Below are 20,962 nucleotides of genomic sequence, written 5' to 3'. Positions count from 1 at the left end.
CTTTCCCTGAAATTTGCAATTGTTAAATTGTTGACTGAACGTACTACTTTGGAGGACTGTTTAGTATTGCTGAATGGAGCTATGTCATATATTGTAACTAGCTGTGCACCATGATCAGAAAGACCATTCTCAACAGGCTGAGCATTTATCTGGTTAAACTTATCTTGGTCTATAAAGAAGTTATCTATCAGTGAGCTGCTATCCTTTACCACCCGAGTAGGAAAATCAATAACGGGTGTCAAATTGAAAGAACTGAGTAATACTTCAAGGTCATTTTTCCTATTACCCTCTTTCAGAGAATCTACATTGAAGTCCCCACAAATAATAATTTGCTTCCCCCTGTCTGACAGATAGCACAACAAAGAGTCCAAATTTTTCAGAAATAGATGAAAATTTCCTGATGGGGACCTATATACAGTTACAATTATAAATGTGCCTTTATTTAATTTAAGCTCACAGGCACATGCTTCTATATGTTTCTCTATACAAAACTTTTTTGTTTCTATACTTTTTGCACAATGATAACTTTTGACATATATGGCAACTCCTCCTTTCTCCATATTTTCTCTCATTACATGTGCAGAGAGCTTATAACCACTTACATTTACCTTATCCATATCAGTAACAATGTGATGCTCAGACAGGCATAGTATATCTATTTCATTCTCAGCTTCTAAATCTTCCAAACAAACCAGAAGCTCATCTACTTTATTCTTTAAACTCCCAATATTTTGATGAAATATACTTACATTATTTTTAATTATACTTTTATGAGAACCTTTCCTTATTCTAACATTTGCAGTACTCTCCTGTCTGAGTTTCTCATTGTGCTTAGGCCTAGTTCCTATACCAGTGGTCACATGGTGTTCAGAGAGGCAGATTATGTCAATTGGGTTGGGTAACTTTAGTTCATCAATGCAATTACCTAGGACTGAGATACAACTTGGTGGAGATAAAATTTCTGGTGATTGGTGAAAATTTATAATTGATAGCTGTGATTGGTGATCCAATGTGCTAGAATTGCGCTTTTGAATTTCTTTCCTAAACTGAAGATTTGTTTCAATCCTGACCTCTCGTAGAACTTGACATCTTTCTGTCTTACCTGTCCCAAAAAAGGTGCTGCTCCAACACCTGTAACCACTGGTATTTTACCATTCATGGCAGTGCCTCCCCCCCTTAAATTTCCTGCTATTACCCCAGCCAGTTTCCCCTTCCCTTTCCTGTTGTTGTATAATCATCCCAAATTAGACTTTCATCTACTATTACTCCTAGACTACATGCTGCAGGAGAGAAGTTGATATTTGTCAGATTTTGGGTTAAAATGGAAGGAATTACAGATTTTTTGGGCAAATGAGCCTACAATGAACCAAAGTACCACTTGGGTAATGGATTGGTTGTGCTTTAATCCTTAGTATTCCATCCATTGTGATAGAGCTCACAGGTCTTTATTGAGACTCCGGTAGCTGTCTTTATATACATGGTGCCCCTAATGTACCACTATCATTTCAAAAAATTATAACTAAGAAACTATTTGAAATAAATCATTGCGATTTGTTGTAAACGTTTTCATCTGTTATGCCAAATATACATTTTGTGCTGCACTTGTCGATCATAGAACGTTCAGACGATTTTCGAGTGGTCCCTAAGCGCTGGTCGCAATTTCAGTATCAAAAGTTCTCGTTGCTTCATTGATTCGTGCACGAAGTGTTGCAGTGTCACTCACTAGTGTTATGTACATGCTATCCTTGACGCTACCCCAAAATGAAAGTCTAATGTTGTGACACAGGAAGAGCTATCTACCGTTCTGGAAATGTCTTACTCAGCAAATCCCTGATGTTCAGACTCCAAAGTGGGGTACACCACTATGCTGGACAATGATGGACTGCTGCAGCTTTTAGCAGCAACTATTCGAGTATGCCCAGGTAACCAATTCCTGTCATGGTTTTCTATGTGAAGAAAAACCGACTTATCACCCTGTTGTGCGTTAGACCACACCAAACATTAAGCTTCGGGCTGCCATGGATTCGTCATATCTGTCGTGTAGGATTTCAGAACCCCAGATCCTAAAGTTGTGGATATTCACTTTTCTAGAAACGTGAAACGTTCCTTTGACTGAATATACGTGGTTTTTCAGGTAGTCATTTCAGTGTCACGGGAGGCAGGCATGGAACATGCAAATATACACCACAGAGAACAATCCTATGACTGCAATGATTGGACCTTCGGCACTTTGTACCTAAAAATGCGTAATTGCTTATCTAACACTCTGAAACGGCCTTGCCGCAGTGGATACGCCGGTTCCCGTCAGATCACCGAAGTTATGTGCTGTCGAGCCTGGCCGGCACTTGGATGGGTGACCACCTGGGCCACCATGCGCAGTTGCCATTTCTTGGAGTATACTGAGCTTCGTGATCCCATTTGAGGAGCTACTCGATCAAACAGTAGCGGATCCGGTCAAAGAAAACCATCATAACGACTGGGAGAGCGGTGTGCTGACCACACGCCACTCCTATCTGCATCCTCTCCTGAGGATGACACGGCGGTCGGATGGTCCCGGTGGGCCACGTGTGGCCTGATGACGGAGTGCTTTCTATTTAACACTTTATGGCTGCACGATCTTGCTCCCTACAGTTTGCATGACACACAATGAATTGACTTCAGGAGACTGCATTGAAATTAAAATTGTAAAACTACCACAGGCTATTGTAGATTGTCGAAGGTAAGTGTAGACTATGACAATTTTTCTACTACCTTTGGTTAGTTAAGAAAGTAACTGCGTTACATATATGTTAGCTGTACTGCATACCTATCAGTCATTATTTCTGATCGCTGTTTGAGTACACAATCAGTGTCTTACAAGATTGCGCTAGACACTGTTAATGGTGATCCATCTAGAAACTGAGTGAGGACATATAAAGAGCTGCATTGCCTATGGAACATTACTTTTTACATACTTATACTCCTATTTGTTACTTAAATACAAACAATATTTATAGCTAAATTGAACATTCAACCCAGCTGGGGTGGCCGAGCGGTTCTAGGCGCTACAGTCTGGAACCACGCGACCGCTACATTCACAGGTTCGAATCCTGCCTCGGGCATGGATGTTTGTGATGTCCTTAGGTTAATTAGGTTTAAGTAGTTCTAAGTTCTAGGGGACTGATGACCTCAGAAGTTAAGTCCCATAGTGCTCAGAGCCATTTTTTTGAGCATTCAATATTTAATTCCAGCTTTGTTCGAAAATTTTTGATCTGAGGTATGAAACAGGTGGATGTTGTATTAAAAAGAAGAAAAACTGTCCAGCTTTGTCCCACAGCGCTAGGAAAAGCAATTTCCTTGGAAAAGGTAATTTTTTTTAGAGAAGAAATACAAAATAAAACATGTCATGCACTGTTTCAATATCTGTTTTTATAAACAACTTTCACACTTATCAGTGATAACAGGAAACTGTTGCCTTAGAATGTAATGAAGAATGTCCTACTGACTGGAAAATAACACCAAAAATTCCACATACAGGTGTATATGAAATGAATGTACAAAATGAGAGGGCTGGTAGAGTGAGTCATGACAAGTATATTTTACACAGCAGCCATGTCCTCATCCCTTAGCATATGGTGTTAGACGTCACTGAACAGTGTCCCATGCCACCATGAGGGTGGGCACAGAACATGCCAATGAAGCCATCTTGGTAGTAGGTCTGCAGGGCAACATTTGTGGCATCAAGGTAGATGAGATGTTGGGGTGAAGTTTTTTAACCTGTATTTGCCAACAGTTACATAAAGTGATCAAAATGATGCCCTCCTGCTTGAATGCACACCTTGCAACGACACTAGAGTGAGAATCACACTCTTCAAAACACTCCTAGCAAAGTGGAAATTACATCAAAGTCTGGCATAATATGCAGTATCAGCTGTTCATGAACCTGAATGGATGTTTCACAGACAACAGATTTCATGTGGCCCCAGAAGAACAAGATAAATATGCATCAAGTAGGTAGAACGTGCAGGACATGCCACAGGCCCAGTGTGCCCTATGCAGTACTTACCAAAGGTTTCAGCCAAATGCATTTGCACTGCATGTGTGCAGTGGACCAGTACACCATCGTGTTGGTACCACTATCACTATCACACATTGTGTGGAACATGTTCCAACAACCCTGGCGTAATATCTCATAAAAAGATTAAGTATCTGTATGCATTCAGTCGCCAGGGGAACATGTATGTATCAAAGTGGTCCAAATGTTGGCAGCAGAGCGATCTTGCTGATCATTAACAAAGGCAGTGTATCGATTTCCCCATACCTGCATCTGTTGATTGTGGCTGTTGAATATATCCTGTCATGTAAAAGTAGATGGAAATTGCTGACAAACCCACAAATTTTGGGGCCAGTCAGTAGTTTCCAACCAGTGCCACCGAAAATTTTTTGATTAAAAATGGGATGTCTTAACTCAATTTGCTAATTGAAGTTTACCCAAATATCATGATATATAAAATCAGAAAACTTGTAAATTTTATCCGATTGTAAAATGATGGAAAAATAAAAAAATCTCGCATATGAAAAAATTAAACTCTTTCATTTTTCATTTTTCAAAATTCTAGTAAATTATTATTTCTCTTTTTAAAAAACTTTTAAATCTTTTCACTTATAAATTGTAACAAAAAAGTCTTATAAACGAGCTTCTCCAAACCCAGCATTTGCTTTGTTTTCCAATTTTTACAAATACAATAAATTATCACAAATAAAAATATGACAAATATACAAAACAAATTTAAGTTCAACAAAGATACTTTTACTGGAAGAAATAATAATCTAAGAGAGAAACCAATTAAATGTCATATTTGCAAATAGAAGAAACAGAAAAATTAAACTCTTTTTTTATAACTTTTAAAAATATTTGAATTATCATATCAATATAAGTATTGACCATAAATTTTATTTCTTATTCTAATCCTAGTTCATAACCAGTAGCATATTTAACAATAGGTACTCTGGTTTGATATAATCAATAATAGTTCTCCCTTTATTTGGTAATGAACCTTTTATTTCCACTGCAGAGCAATTTCTATCAGGCCATCTAAGAACAGCATTTTCAGCACTAGAAGTAAAGTAAAAATAACATCTAATTCTCCTTCCCACAAAATTTCTTTATAATTGTAAGAAAATCCACCAAAAATTTCTAATGGATAAAGTAGTTCCTTTTTAGTACTTTCTGTTTTACCATTACAAAGTATATGTCCTTCCATATAAATTTTATTAGAAAGAGAAGAAGTTAAATTTAGTAAAATTGTCAATGAATTAAAAGGATGCTCTATTGTTTATAAATTTTGTCTCACAGTTGCAAAATCAAAAATTTTTTTATTTGACTTTCAATCATATGGAGAAGAATTTGAACCATCAACTTGAATAATTTTATTACTCATGTGCAGATGAGCACGATTCAGATGAACCCAACCATATCCAATATTTATATAAGTTGTATATATCTGTTAGGAATATTTAAATTATCTTTACTTTTTTCACTAACAGGAAAGGAATACAACTGAAAATTTAATGCAAACATCTAACAGATTATAATTAACAAATTTATCATCCCTAAGCATTACCAATGAGGCCCATTACTAACTTCCTTTGTCCATGCATTATTCCTTTGACTGCCATTGCTGCCAGTTTCTACCAAAAGATGCATCTTCAGCATACATCCTTACCTCTGCCATCAATTGAAGTTCTTTATCTGCTTTATGCCTTTTTTTTCTAAATCTTCATTATCTCTATAAGCAAAATGCTTTTTTTACAAGCTTCATCTAATGGATTCATTCTTTTATCGCCTCTAACTGTTCTTACATCTAATTTTGTTCCTGGACCACAATAAATTATTATATGCAATATACATTTGAAGGGCTAATATGTTTTTATTAAAGTATTACCTAATGCTTTCCATATCTTTCTAATTTCCAAAATGTGACATGTAAAATATACAAAAATCTAATTAAGTAAGTTATTTGTTTTTGGTTATAAATAAGAAAATCACTAACTGTTCTTACATCTAATTTTGTTCCTGGACCACAATAAATTATTATATGCAATATACATTTGAAGGGCTAATATGTTTTTATTAAAGTATTACCTAATGCTTTCCATATCTTTCTAATTTCCAAAATGTGACATGTAAAATATACAAAAATCTAATTAAGTAAGTTATTTGTTTTTGGTTATAAATAAGAAAATCACTAAATAAATTTGTTTACATTTTTTATTCCAACTTTTTGAATATATCAGTTTTTCTTTCTAGCCAATTCGTCTTCGTGAATGATTGCTAATCTATCAATTAAATCTCTCACACCATTCATACAAAAATATTCAATTTGTTTTTTTGTACATTATTCAGTTAAGCTTTTACAAATATTTTCATCTTCATGTGAATATAAATCTCGTAACTGTTTTTGAAAATAGTTATTGACAATTTCTTTTATTAAATATCTATACTGATTACCTATAAATAATTTATTTTAATTGTATTATTATCAGTATATATAATATATCTCAATAATTTGATAAGACAATAGCATCAAATGTTTATTCATCCCATCCATAATAATTATTCATTAATCCATCTGTTCCTTCATATGTTTTATCACCAACTGTAAATATCTCACCAATAAAGTTTACCCATAATTTGCCAAGAAATCTGAATATAATGTCAGGTCTCAATTCAAAAACTGCTGTTGATATGTTGTAGCATTCTTTCACTTACATTTAATTTTTTAGTATTTGATGCTTGTCTTTTCTCTTTTAACTTTTTTTCTGTCTTAGTCCCTTTTAGATATTTCTTCAATAAATCCCATATATCTAATTTCCTTAAAGTATAATCTCTATGATACTGTTTGAGTGTAGGTCTTCTATGTAATTTGTCCAAACAATATTGCTGTGGATAATAAGGAAAAATTTGTTTTTCAAATTATACATTTTCTTCAATTGCTTTTAAGGCTTAAGCTCCTATTTTTTTGATTGTAGCAATAAAAGTTTGTTTTTGTGCTTATGTTTTTGGTATTCAGTCCAAGGTTGTATTTATTCCATTTTTAAATGCTTCTTTTAATTGTTCTTTTATATTTCTGTTTGGTTTAGCTTTTTTAACAACCTCCAAATCGTACACGAAAAGTGTGATAAGACGTTCTGGACGATCATATTTTGCTAACATTTGTTAAGGATAAAAAAATTAATATTTTTAATAATTTTGTTATTTAATGTTTTATGTCTAAGGTTCATGTTCAACTCTTATGTTTATTTTAAATGTAATAATTTTTTCGACTTTTATTTTTGAAAATCTATTAATTACATTTAGATTTCAAAGATTCAAAAGTAATGAAATTATGTTTACCATAGCAAAATCAAGTAAATCTTTTGATTCCAAAGCTGTATTCCCAAACATCATAATGTTATTATAAGTCCGTAAAATCAATAAAATTAAAAAAAATTTGATCATAATTTTCATTGTAAAATGTGTATGTGATAATTAAAATTTCTGTAGATTTATCAGATAACACTCTTGAGGTTTCTTTTAAAATATATTTCATGTTAAAGTTTTCCAACTCGTCTAAGGCTTTACAATGACACAGCTACTAAGAATTATTATTTATTTTTTGTTCATTCTAGAATACATTTTTTTTTGTCTGAATAGCTTTCTGTAGTTTTTAGAAACTTATAAAACAACTTAATTCATAATTATTTAAACATTTACACACTTCCTTAAAACAACAGATACTTTGAATTCTAAATAGGGATTATAAACCATAATTTTCTAATTTTTCATATTTTCTAGAAAATCTTTATTATAAAATTCTTTTCCATTATATCTTTGTAAATTTCTTCCATGACTTTGCTTTTAAAATTTTTTCAAAAATTTGTGAAATATGTTAACAAGTTTTTTCTGAAATTGGAATAGGCCATACAAATTTTGAAAGATATCAATCGCTAGTAAATATTTACATTGTATATTTTCTTTTGGAGTTCCTTTCAGTTCACCAGAATATATTTCACTAGACAAGCTTTTCATACATCAACTATACCAAGAAGGACAATATGTTTTATTTTGTAATTTTGCCTCATTGTTTTATGTAATTCATTAATTAGTTCTTCTCGAATATTCAGAACATCATCTATAAAACTTTTCGATAAATTTAATATTTTTAGTAGGACATACCAAACAAATACCTTCACTTCATTGTTTTCCAATTTTTGTTGTTGTTCTGTATGAATGATGTGAAACTGTAAATTTTTTACATTTTAGACACCAAATTTAACTAATGGAGTAACCATTTATGTTATTCATTTATGTCCTGAAAATCATTTATAAATTTTCAAAGAAAAAATTATAATATTTTTAAGTAAAATATTTTTATGTAATTTCGGATTTTTTAAAATATTCCTCTTATTAAAATTTTTTGTGCATGCAAATGAAGAGTGATACAATGATTACTGAGTTGTCAAGTGGGAAAACAACCTAAAGCAATTAAAATTAAAGAAATTAATCAACTAATAAACGGTGTTGATAGTTTTTTAACTGATATTCAAAGAGAAAGAAATAAACTTATAGCATAGGTACTTCAATTGGAAAAAAATCTGAAGATTTCATAACAAAAGGAAACATACAGATTCTTGATAAACAAAACTGGATAGTTGATTAATGTCTGCTGCAATTACCATATGTAGATGCTGCTGGTTCAATTGCTGGTAGAGTAACAAAAACAATAATGTATAAAAATAAATAAGGAATTTGAAGAACAAAACATAGAATATTTAAGCAGTCAAATGGAAGGGGCAGTAATAAAATTAATGTAAAACAATAAACCATCATCTAATTTTTATTTTCTAAATCTTGCTAAAGAATAAAACATTTAACATTTAAAGGCATTTTTATGATTGATGGATTATCTACTAAATCAGAATTACTTGACTGTGGTGCAGTTTAGAAACTCTTGATAACGAAGATATTCATTTTAATTGTTATTATAATCAGAAAAATGTGAAATTTGTTGTTGATACACTTGTTGGAAATGTACCAATGGAATTAACTAACGATTAGGAAAAGTGATTTGTATTAAAGTGCTGTCAGAATGCAAAATTCAGATACATTTATTTGCAGTTATTTATTCCTACTTATATTAGAACTATTGTTTTAACTATGTAATTTAATTACATTACCTATGTAATACAGTGCCATATATGGAAATAAATTAATATAACGCATTAAGTATTAGAAAAATCTTTGAATAATAACCGAAATTTAAGAGAAATAGAAACGTAAATTAATAAACATGAAGTAGAAAAATTAAAAATGGAATAGCTTTAAAAATAGGAAACTTCCCTAAACAAGAATATTAATTAACTAGAATCTGAAGGAATAGAACAACAATTAATAGAAAAATGAATAAAGATAAATTAGAAAAAGTAAAGTACACCAAGAAATATAAAATTTAACAAAACAATGTCAGAATGATGTAAGTAAAATTTTTCCTCTTACTAAGATTAATGTTAATTTTAAAATACAAGGTTCGTTGAAGTGGGTAATTTTATTAGTTCTTATAATCCTATTACTAAAAAATATTTAGAAGAAAAATTAAAAATATGTTAATAAATTTGATAAAAATATATAATTCATGATAGTGCTGTAGAAGTTTGTCAAAAGAAGATAAATTACACGAATTCAACATTTAATTTTAGTTTACATCAATTTAATAGGTCAAAATGTAAAGTATTTGCTATTCAACACTTAATTTTAGTTGACATCAATTTAATGGCTCAAAAAATAAAGTATTTGATAAGCAAACAACTGAATTTACATTCTCTACTGGAAATGCACAAAAAATTAGTAAATCCATCTATTATAATTTTATTCTTAAAACAGTTGCTAAAAATATATATGAAGATTTTTCTTTTAATGATTTAACTTTCATCATTTTCATACTTTGCTAAGTATTGTTGATAATCTGTACAAAATATGTACTGCTACCCAATCAATAAAAATTCTACATGAGTCCAGTTTTCTGTATATTAGGTTAAAAGATAAAGTTGAAACTGTGCCAGTGACATTGAAAATAACTTTATTTTGCGAAATTTCATTTTCAATTAATTGATTCATTTCACATGAAACTCAGCTTTGCTAACAATTTTAATTTGTTGGAAAATTATTGAACTACAATTATATTTTTTACAAAAATCCTAATTGTTTCTATTTAAACACTAGATGCATCAAAAAATCTGTTTGGAGCTCAATAATGAACTTAAATTATTTTGCCTAACAAATGTACTAAATTAATTAACAGATTTGGTTTTATTTATTTTCGGTAAGGAACTATTAAATTTAAATATAAAAGAATAAAAATGTACTGAAATATTGACTTTCATGATCTGGAATACATAAATCAAAATTTTTCATTTTGCAATAAAATTTTACTTTTACATTTTTCCACCAAGTTTTATATTTCAGTACTTATTTAACAAGGATTCTATTTAAAATGTACCTGATGAATGTAAAGCCATTGAAAATTATGAAAGAGCATATTTTGTCTTTTTCTGATTATATCTCTTCTTGTTCTTAGGAACTCAAACTGAGCAGATCTGAATTCGCTAGCTGCAATAATTTTCATCCATAAAGATTATTTAAATCGGTTTACTATATCGGCTCCATCTTTGATTCAAGCCACCACCTTGTCTCCTAATCATTAATGCCATTTATCTTGTGATTTATGTATGTATCAGAAAAAAAGCAGGCGTGGTTGAAGGCGGATTGTTCGGGCACAAACGATTGGATACTACTGGTGTTCTTTCGTTAAATCCTTTTCCATTAAGCGCCAAAACCGACTGAGACATTTAAACCGATCATTTTTCCTGCTGTACGAAATACTGTATAGCAAAAATTACCCAAGTCTGATCGGTTCCTCTTTCTGAGCAATGACGCTGATCAATCTACTCGCAGGCGTGATATATCAGAAATTGACTGAATAAATAGGAGGATGGGCTCCACAAGGTAATCTGAGCAGTAAATACTGTAGGAACTTCAAAATGGTGTACTGTAGCTTGCGACTTACGAACACAGTAGCTATCCTCAATGTGGGTTGTTTCCATGCTGCGATAGTCATGATATATTGGATTGCATTGTTTACAGATTATTAAATTAAAGCTGTTCGTTTGAGAAATGAAGTCTATTACCATCTCATTGCTGAGACAGGAGGTAGCGCAACATCTGGCGCCTAACATGGGGCTCGATTATACGTAAAAGTAAGTAATTACATGTTGCGTCTCTTTGTTTCATGTACGATGTGCAATACTGGAATAATAAACCCTCTTAGTGCAAGAAAAAACGTTAAGAGGATGTACCTATATTGGGAAAATAAAGTGTAATATTCATGGAAGGCATTTTGTTTCATGGAAAAAAGGAAACAGCAGCACATCACGGAAGCAATAAAGGTAAGGGATACCTTTGTTTGTTTGCCTGAATTTTGATCGTCGCAATTTTTTCCTTTTTCAGTTACCTAACTGAGGAATCCACAGTTGGAATTAAATCATTACAAGAATGCCTTACAAAAGGTTAAACTCTGTAAATTTCATTGTTGTAACAGATTGTTACTAAGATGGTAGCTTTCAGCAAGCACACAAGCAAGATGGACTGTATACTTTTATTCTTGTTTAAAATATAGAGTCGATCTTGCCTGTCTGCATGTACAAAGGATATGTGCTGCGAATAGTTGCAGCACTTCTTATTGTAATATAAGGCAAAATGAATTTAAACAACTTTGACCATTGCGTGTTATGATCAAATTGGTTAAAGCAGCACTAATAGAACCTATGCATGACATGAATACTGAATATAATGTCAATGGCGGCGATGCCGATCCAGCAACAGAGGAAACAAATCTCGCTGTTCTTGAATCATAATTAAACGTACAATCAGTATTTAGTGAGGAAACTCCCGCAGTTACTGAGATTGTAGATCGGTTAGCAAATATTTTTAGAAAAATAGCCACGGTTGTAAGTACTACACTTGTTGATGAGAAAAGATTTTCTGTACAAATAGATAATACACCAACAAAGTGTGACTAGGTATTAGCCACGTGAATTTCTGTTCAGGTAAACACTACCTCTGCCGATCGTAAAAAAGAGTTTGCTATACAAATAAATGATACCCGGCAGAGCCGCGCAAATAAATACTAAGCGAGCGACACAATGGCTGTGCTGAGCTAATGGACGAGCTAGATAAAGAGTTAGGAAAACGGGTAGATTCTGGGTTATCTAGCACGCCACCTGAAATTTCCGGGTTAAAGAAAACTTGAAAGTGTATACCTGAGGTGGAGAAGAATTTGGACAGTGATGTTGAGAGTCTGCAGGCAGCTGAAGCTGCGGCAGGAAGCACCATGAAGAAGTTACCTCGAAAGGTAGAGAATTTAGTTTTTGAATACGAATAAGTACTACGAGAGCGCCTAGATACTCAAGGTCAAAGAATTTGTAATAATTTTTTGAAATGGTAAGAAGAAAAAGATAAGCTAGTTAACGAAAACTTGAACACAGAGCGGAAAGATGCTATACAGTGGCCTAGTAATGAAACATCAAATGAAGCTGGTATCACAGGTGAAACAATACGAAATAAACTGGAAGACATAAAGAGCGTGTTGGAGCACGACAATCCTGAGTAGCGCAACCGCAAATCCGCACACGTCAGTAATCTGCACCCCGGGTCACGGCAATAGAGGCGCCACAGTGTGGCGGCAGACACGGTGCAGACCGTATTTGTAAAAACGTGCGAGACGATTGATTCTTGAAACCGAATTTATCATGATGAGACAGGACGAGTTAATCTACACACAGACTGCCTATTGAATCAGGGCGTGTTGGAGGGGGGGTGGGGGTGGGGGGGCAGCACGTACCTTGATAGTGATGCTATTAGAGGAAAGCTTGCAGAAACATTGCCAGTTTGAGATGTATTCATCTAAAAAGAAGTACCACCATACGGTTGTCTTTAAAAAGGCACTTAAGACTGCCCTTCGAAGACTGAGGTAGAAAATTCAGTTCGTCACAACATATACATTTAGGGCGAGGGAATGCTGTGGTCAAAAGACCTTCCTGGCGAAGTATTGGTGCAGCAACGTCTTGTGAGAGAAGCCTTTAATCTAGAAGTTTACCACCGAAAATAATGTAGCTTGAGGAAATACTTCGAGCGATACATTAGTAAAACTCGCTACTGGGACGATCCTGTTGCACCTAAAGCTGTGTTGCGTATTTTAAACGCTATTTTGTCAATCAATATCTGCGAGAAACTGATCGCAACACCAGATGACTACCTTGAGTACTTGCTCTCTGTCCTGGATTCGGTTCACTTAATCCAGGAAGATTTTAAATATGCTAACGGCAACGGTAGCGTGCAGCCTGTAGCTGCCAGTGCACCGCCAACAGTCTCGGGAGCGTCAACAGACGTGGTGGCAACGGTGCGGCGCCGCAGCCCGTGTCGCAGAATCAAAACAATCACGAAAACATACAGGACTAGGCGCCTTTTTACAAGCGGCCGAGGAACAATAACTGTCATACAAATCATAATGAACCACACCAAAACGAGTTGTACTCGAATTTCGGCAAGCAGTGCCGACCTCATAACGGGAATTCGCTACCGCCTCGAAATTATAATCATTAGTAACTGGCAGGTGACCAATGCAGGACCTCAACCTAACTGGCCACCAACCAACACGTGACCAATACAGGACCGATACAGGATCTCTACCGTTTTGGCCACCACCTGAGAATCAATCACGCCGTTCGCATTGTTGAGGTGACAGGTGAGCATTTCTGCCCAACGAATGAAGTGTCAAACTAGATACGACTTCATTTGCACCCTGAGATGAAAAAAGTCATAGGATACCGATATGCACATATACAGATAACTGTGGTATCGCGTACACAAGGTATAAAAGGATAGTGCATTGGCGGTGCTGTCATTTGTACTCAGGCGATTTATATGAAATACGAGGGCAGTTCAATAAGTAATGCAACACATTTTTTTCTGAAACAGGGGTTGTTTTATTCAGCATTGACATACACCAGGTTATTCCCCAATCTTTTAGCTACACACACTATTTTTCAACGTAATCTCCATTCAATGCTACGGCCTTACGCCACCTTGAAATGAGGGCCTGTATGCCTGCACGGTACCATTCCACTGGTCGATGTCGGAGCCAACGTCGTACTGCATCAATAACTTCTTCATCATCCGCGTAGTGCCTCCCACGGATTGCGTCCTTCATTGGGCCAAACATATGGAAATCCGACGGTGCGAGATCGGGGCTGTAGGGTGCATGAGGAAGAACAGTCCACTGAAGTTTTGTGAGCTCCTCTCGGGTGCGAAGACTTGTGTGAGGTCTTGCGTTGTCATGAAGAAGGAGAAGTTCGTTCAGATTTTTGTGCCTACGAACACGCTGAAGTCGTTTCTTCAATTTCTGAAGAGTAGCACAATACACTTCAGAGTTTATCGTTTGACCATGGGGAAGGACATCGAACAGAATAACCCCTTCAGCGTCCCAGAAGACTGTAACCATGACTTTACCGGCTGAGGGTATGGCTTTAAACTTTTTCTTGGTAGGGGAGTGGGTGTGGCGCCACTCCATTGATTGCCGTTTTGTTTCAGGTTCGAAGTGATGAACCCATGTTTCATCGCCTGTAACAATCTTTGACAAGAAATTGTCACCCTCAGCCACATGACGAGCAAGCAATTCCGCACAGATGGTTCTCCTTTGCTCTTTATGGTGTTCGGTTAGACAACGAGGGACCCAGCGGGAACAAACCTTTGAATATCCCAACTGGTGAACAATTGTGACAGCACTACCAACAGAGATGTCAAGTTGAGCACTGAGTTGTTTGATGGTGATCCGTCGATCATCTCGAACGAGTGTGTTCGCACGCTCCGCCATTGCAGGAGTCACAGCTGTGCACGGCCGGCCTGCACGCGGGAGATCAGACAGTCTTGCTTGACCTTGCGGCGATGATGACACACGCTTTGCCCAACGACTCACCGTGCTTTTGTCCACTGCCAGATCACCGTAGACATTCTGCAAGCGCCTATGAATATCTGAGATGCCCTGGTTTTCCGCCAAAAGAAACTCGATCACTGCCCGTTGTTTGCAACGCACATCCGTTACAGACGCCATTTTAACAGCTCCGTACAGCGCTGCCACATGTCTGAAGTCAATGAAACTATACGAGACGAAGCGGGAATGTTTGAAAATATTCCACAAGAAATTTCCGGTTTTTTCAACCAAAATTGGCCGAGAAAAAAATGTGTTGCATTACTTATTGAACTGCCCTCGTAGTTTCGGACGTGATATCGCCACACGACGGGAATTAACAGACTTGGAACTCGGAATGGTAATTAAATCTTCACCCACGAGTCATTTCATTTCAGAAATCGTTAGGGAATTCAATATTCTGACATCCAAAGCGTCAAGAGTGTGCCGAGAATAGAAAATTTCAGACATTAGCTATCACTACGGTTGGTTGATTTGGAGGAGGGGACCAAACAGCTAGGCCGTCGGTCCCATCGGATTAGGGAAGGATGGGGAAGGAAGTCAACCGTATTCTGTTGAAGGAACCATCCCGGCATTTGCTGAAGTGATTTAGGGAAATCACGGAAAACCTAAATCAGGATGGCTGGACACGGGTTTGAACCGTCCGCCACCCGAATGCGAGTCCAGTGTGCTAACCACTGTCCTCTCACTACGGACAACGTAGTATCCGAAGGTCTTCATTTAAAGACAGAGAGCAGCGGAGTTTGCGTAGAGTTGCTAATGCTAACAGTCAAGCAACACTGTTTGAAATAACCACAGAAACCAATGTTGGACGTACGATGAATGAGAGAGCGGCTAAATTGGCTTTTATCCTCTGGTCAAGATGAACCGATCATTGACTGGAAATGGTTATGTTCGGCTACCTGGAGACCATTTGCAACTATTTTTGGATTTCAAGTTCTGAAACAACGATGAAATGGCACTGGGCCACAGCTATTTGTGACTGGTTTGAAGAGCATCCTGGACCGTTCGAGCGAATGATTTGTCCACCGAGATCACCCGACATGAATCCCATCGAACATTTATGGGATATTATCGAGAAGTCAGTTTGTACACAACATCCCGCACCGACAACGCTTTCGCAATCAGGGACGGCTATAGACACACCATGGCTCAATGTTCCTGCGTGGGACATCCAACGACTTGTTGAGTCCATCAAGTCGAGTTGCTGCACTTCACCGGGCAAAAGGAGGTCCGACACGATATTAGGAGGTATCTCATGACTTTATTCACCTCAGTGTATGTTAAGATACAATGATAATATAGGTATTAGACAAGAGCTCTGTGATGATTCTGAGTTGTGTAGGAAACCTGCACAAGAACTTGTTCGGGCCCTAGTTAACGCCGTTGTAAGCGGAATCTCGATCACTATTATAAACAATGCAGGTGCTTGTATGAACATAATTGCCGTTAATTACCTTAAAAGGATTGCCAACACTATGAAAGTGCCCATTATAAAAGCGCAAATTTTTTTGATATCTAATGCTATTGCTGCCAGACGCCAGAGCGTGGATAAGCAAGTATAAATTAACGTAAAATTTGAGAACAGAGCCATTATTTCACTTTTCTCGTAACGAAATGGCCTTCTATCAGTTGCTTATTGGGCGTGGAGTTCCTGCGAGGAAGGAACGCAACATCGACCTTCCGAGCGGCCAGTGCCATTTCATTCTTGGATGCTAAAGAGGTTTTTAAATATTTAATTAAAACTGTGGCATATTGTGATAGATTCTGTTATGGGGCTAAAGCAAAAAACGTAAGATTTACGATGATGTGCCTGCATTATCACCCTGAATATACTAGCACCACACTTGTTTTGTCAAATGATTACGATGCAACGTGTGATCCTTCCCATATATACAAAAACGCTGATGAATATGAATGTTCCTCAGAGGAGCAGAGTCTCGAGCTAGCAAAATTACTGATGTGTTATGCTAAAGTTTTCTCCGAGAAACCTAGGGTGATTAAGAGGTGTCAGTATCATATAGAGGTGGTTCCCCGTGAGACATGTTCTCATGCATCACATTACATCCCATGGGCCAAAAGGGAGGCCGTAAACCGCAAAATTCAAAGGATGTTGCGAGTTGATATCATAGATACTTCTTTGACACCTATCATAGCGCATTGTTAGCTGTACCGAAGCATGGACGGGAGGTTGTGCTTGGTGTTGCTTGCAAGATCCAGTAACAAAATTATGATCCCATAAGAACCTGACGCGATGAACTTGTGGAGCAAATTCAAAAATTCTGTGGAATACAATACCTACCCACAACAGATCTCTGCTTCTCCTACTGCCATTTGGGTTTAACAGGGGACTCACGCAAATATACAGCATTTATTCTTGGGGGCAAGTCATACCAATTTACAGTATTGTCCTTTGGGCTGAATTTGAGCTTTGGAGTCTTCAAAACGGTCCTGGCCACTGTCTTTGGACCTGAACTGTTACACAAGGTTACAGTATATGTAGACGGCATGATGATTGAAACTGAGACTTCACAGGGACATATTAAATTGCTAGAACGAGTGTTCAGTAAATTCTCGAGTTGTGAAGTGACTGCCAACTTCGAAAACGAGGAGGTTAAGATTCTGGAACACATCATCTGAAAAGATCAAAACAATAGGAAATTTTTTCCACCTGCTTCCACGAAAAAACAGTTGAAGGCGTTCCCAGGACTCGCTTCCTTCTTCAGGAAGTTGGTTCCTATTCGAATATTGAACAGTATGAATTGTTAAATGTCTTACGTAAGAATATTACTTGGTTCTCATCTCAAAAGTGTCAAGAAGGCTTTGACAAAATAAAACAGGCTTTGGTCACTTTGGAAATTTTTCACCACCCCAACATGCAGAAGGCAACGGCCTTGCCGCAGTTGATACACCGGTTCCCGTCAGATCACCGAAGTTAAGAGCTGTCGGGCGTGGCCGGCACTTGGATGGGTGACGATCCAGGCCGCCATGCGCTGTTGCCATTTTTCGGGGTGCACTCAGCCTCATGATCTCAATTGAGGAGCTACTCGACCGAATAGTAGCGGCTCCGGTCAAAGAAAACCATCATAACGACCGAGAGAGCGGTGTGCTGACCACACGCCCCTCCTATCCACATCCTCATCTGAGGATGACACGGCGGTCGGATGGTCCCGGTGGGCCAGATGTGGCCTGATGACGGAGTGAATGCAACATGCAGAACGTTTTATGCTTTGCCTCTGACGCATCTTGCTGGGAGCCTATCTATTCCAGGTAACAGACAAAGATGAGAAACCTGAAGAAAGAAAGCTTTTTTGTCGCATGTAAAATGCTCCATCCGAGGCTTGCTAGGTCGTCTCTCTTTTACATGAGTACGATTATGAGATTGTTCATCTCCACGGTAAAGATAATGTATCTGCAGACGCTCTGTCTAAACTCCCGCAAGGATTAACTGAGAATTCAGATCTGATTTAACAGATGACCGATTTTAAAATACTGTTAATGAAAGATATGCTACACCGACTGTATTACCAGGAAACGAGTCGGGATATGAGAGTTTTAGGGGACGCAGATTCGTGATGGCGCAAAGTGAAACAAACAATTAACAACAGAAAACCCACGACACAAAGTAATGCAGTATTACAAGATCCATGACAATATTCCCCTCCACCGGTAAAATGAATGTATTCCTACTGTGTGCCATAACCATCGTATATGGTACATGCACCTGGCATGGTGGAACTTTGGAGTTGAAAAATGTAAGAGGAAGATAGCATTGCACTGTCACGTCCTTAATCTACATCGTCGGGTACACCAGCTGTTATGGACCTGTGTTGTCTATCAGAAGGCTAAACCCATGAACATATCCAACAAAATATTTTTATATCCAATTTTGACTTCAAGATCAGGGGCAATCGTGTCTCTTGACGTTACAGGTTCTTTTCAATAGGCTCGTGGAGTTGTCAAATACCTTGTGGCTGTATACAATTGGTTCTCTAAATACCTTAAATCTTACATTAGTTAAACTAATACAGCAACGCCTATAATCAAAAGGATTAGAGAAGATTACATTCTCAGGTTCGGGATACCCCAGGCTATACCATCTCGTAATGCCCCGAACTTTACCTGCAAGGCATGGAAGAGCAGCAGATCAGACAATTTTGATCCCTATATTTGATCCCGAATCCAATTCGACCTAAATGGTTTTTAGCGACTTCAACCGCTTCATAAGAAGGTTCATTCCTCACTAACAAACTACATGGGTCGATTTTTCAGTTTTGTAAATAAGAAATGCCTTCTCTTGCTCCACGGTATTTTGTTCTCCCAGATGCCTTTCGCCTTTTTTTTCACTTTAAGGCATCATCAGAGGGATCTATAATGATACAGTTATAAGACTCTTTTGTTTAGATATGTTTTATTCGTATTTTATGAAACAGTTCACTTATCGCTTCTTATGTAAATAAGTGATTAATTACGGTTCCTCATGTTTTTAGTTGGCATCGGTTTTTCATCTGGTCACATGGAGGTCGCACTACCGCTCTACTTACGGAACATAAGCATGTTTCGGAACCGCGGGACTGCTACGGTCGCAGGTTCGAATCCTGCCTCGGGCATGGGTGTGTGTGATGTCTTTAGGTTAGTTAGGTTTAAGTAGTTCTAAGTTCTAGGGGACTTATGACCTAAGATGTTGAGTCCCATAGTGCTCAGAGCCATTTGAACCATAAGCATGTTTTTCCCTTATGTCTCGTAAATAGAGCGACAGTGCGACCTCCATGTGACCAGATGAGAGGAAATACCGATGCCAACTAAAAACATGAAGGACAGTAAGTAATCACTTATTTACGTAAAAAGCGAAAAGTGGTCTGTTTCATAATCTAAAAATAATACATATCAAAACAAAAGTGTATCATAACTGTATCATTATAGATCCCACTGATGATGCCTTAAAGTAAAACAACGCGAAACGTGTCTGGGGCAATAAAATACAGCGCAATAAGAGAAGGCGTTTCTTTATTTACAAAACAAATATTTCTATTCTTCCTGCGGAGGATGGTCACGCAAACAAACTCTTTCAATGGGTCGAGTTTGTAACCCCATTTGAATAAATCATCAACAATTTGCCCTCGCAGCCACACGCCATACACCTGCAAAGGTTATGTTCGAAGCCAAAGAGCAGAGCGAGTGGGTAAACCCTCTCCCGCACATCCGAGGTGATGACATATCAAGGGAAGCATAGGCCAGACGCTCATTTCCCTAACATCGACGGGACGACTAAGGAAATCAATCTATGACAGAAAACACTGACGAGTTCAGAACTTTCAGGATGAAAGTAACCCAGGACGAAAGTAACCCACGTCCTTGCTTCTGTAGAAGAAGAAGAGTAAGAAGAAGAAGGAGCAGATGCTATACACTGGGCTGTATAAGATTACTTGAGTACCACATGGGAGAGAGTATCTCATTGCCTATTCGGATTCTAATTACATCAAAGGACTGTACCATTAGAGAAATCTAACGAAATACATGCAATAGAGGTTCATTAAGTCGTACATATTTCTTATTTGTAAATACATTACTATTATCATGTTATTTTATTTCTATGTTTCATTACGTGTTTGTATTTAGTACAATAAGTATTGTTTGCTCGAATGTATTCAATAACGCTTACTGCAAGCTAACAAGCACTCAATGTCCATAATGTTCCTCTCTATTGTACATCTTAGCGAGTGTTACTAGAAGATTAAGAACAAAGCCAAGCAGAATGTAAATAATTCTTAATTTTTAGGGACATTCCTGATTTACTTGGCACATTTAAAATTACGGACATTTGGCCAAAGGATGGAAAGTCTATTTAACATGAACAGATCATTTGTAAATGTTTGTTTAAATTCTAAACGGAAAGAGAC

The 20,962-nt window shown here is 36.8% G+C and overlaps 1 pseudogene; it reads left to right on the top strand.

Annotated features, from left to right (window-relative positions):
- Positions 1-17,946: 17,946 nt before the first annotated feature.
- Positions 17,947-18,064, top strand: LOC124557424 (annotated as a pseudogene).
- The last annotated feature ends 2,898 nt before the right edge of the window (positions 18,065-20,962 follow it).

The sequence above is a fragment of the Schistocerca americana genome, chromosome X (genome assembly GCF_021461395.2).
Source record: "Schistocerca americana isolate TAMUIC-IGC-003095 chromosome X, iqSchAmer2.1, whole genome shotgun sequence".
Taxonomy (NCBI): domain Eukaryota; kingdom Metazoa; phylum Arthropoda; class Insecta; order Orthoptera; family Acrididae; genus Schistocerca; species Schistocerca americana.
Note: the sequence above shows the minus strand (reverse complement) of the source record. Positions and strands in the feature narration are given on the sequence as shown.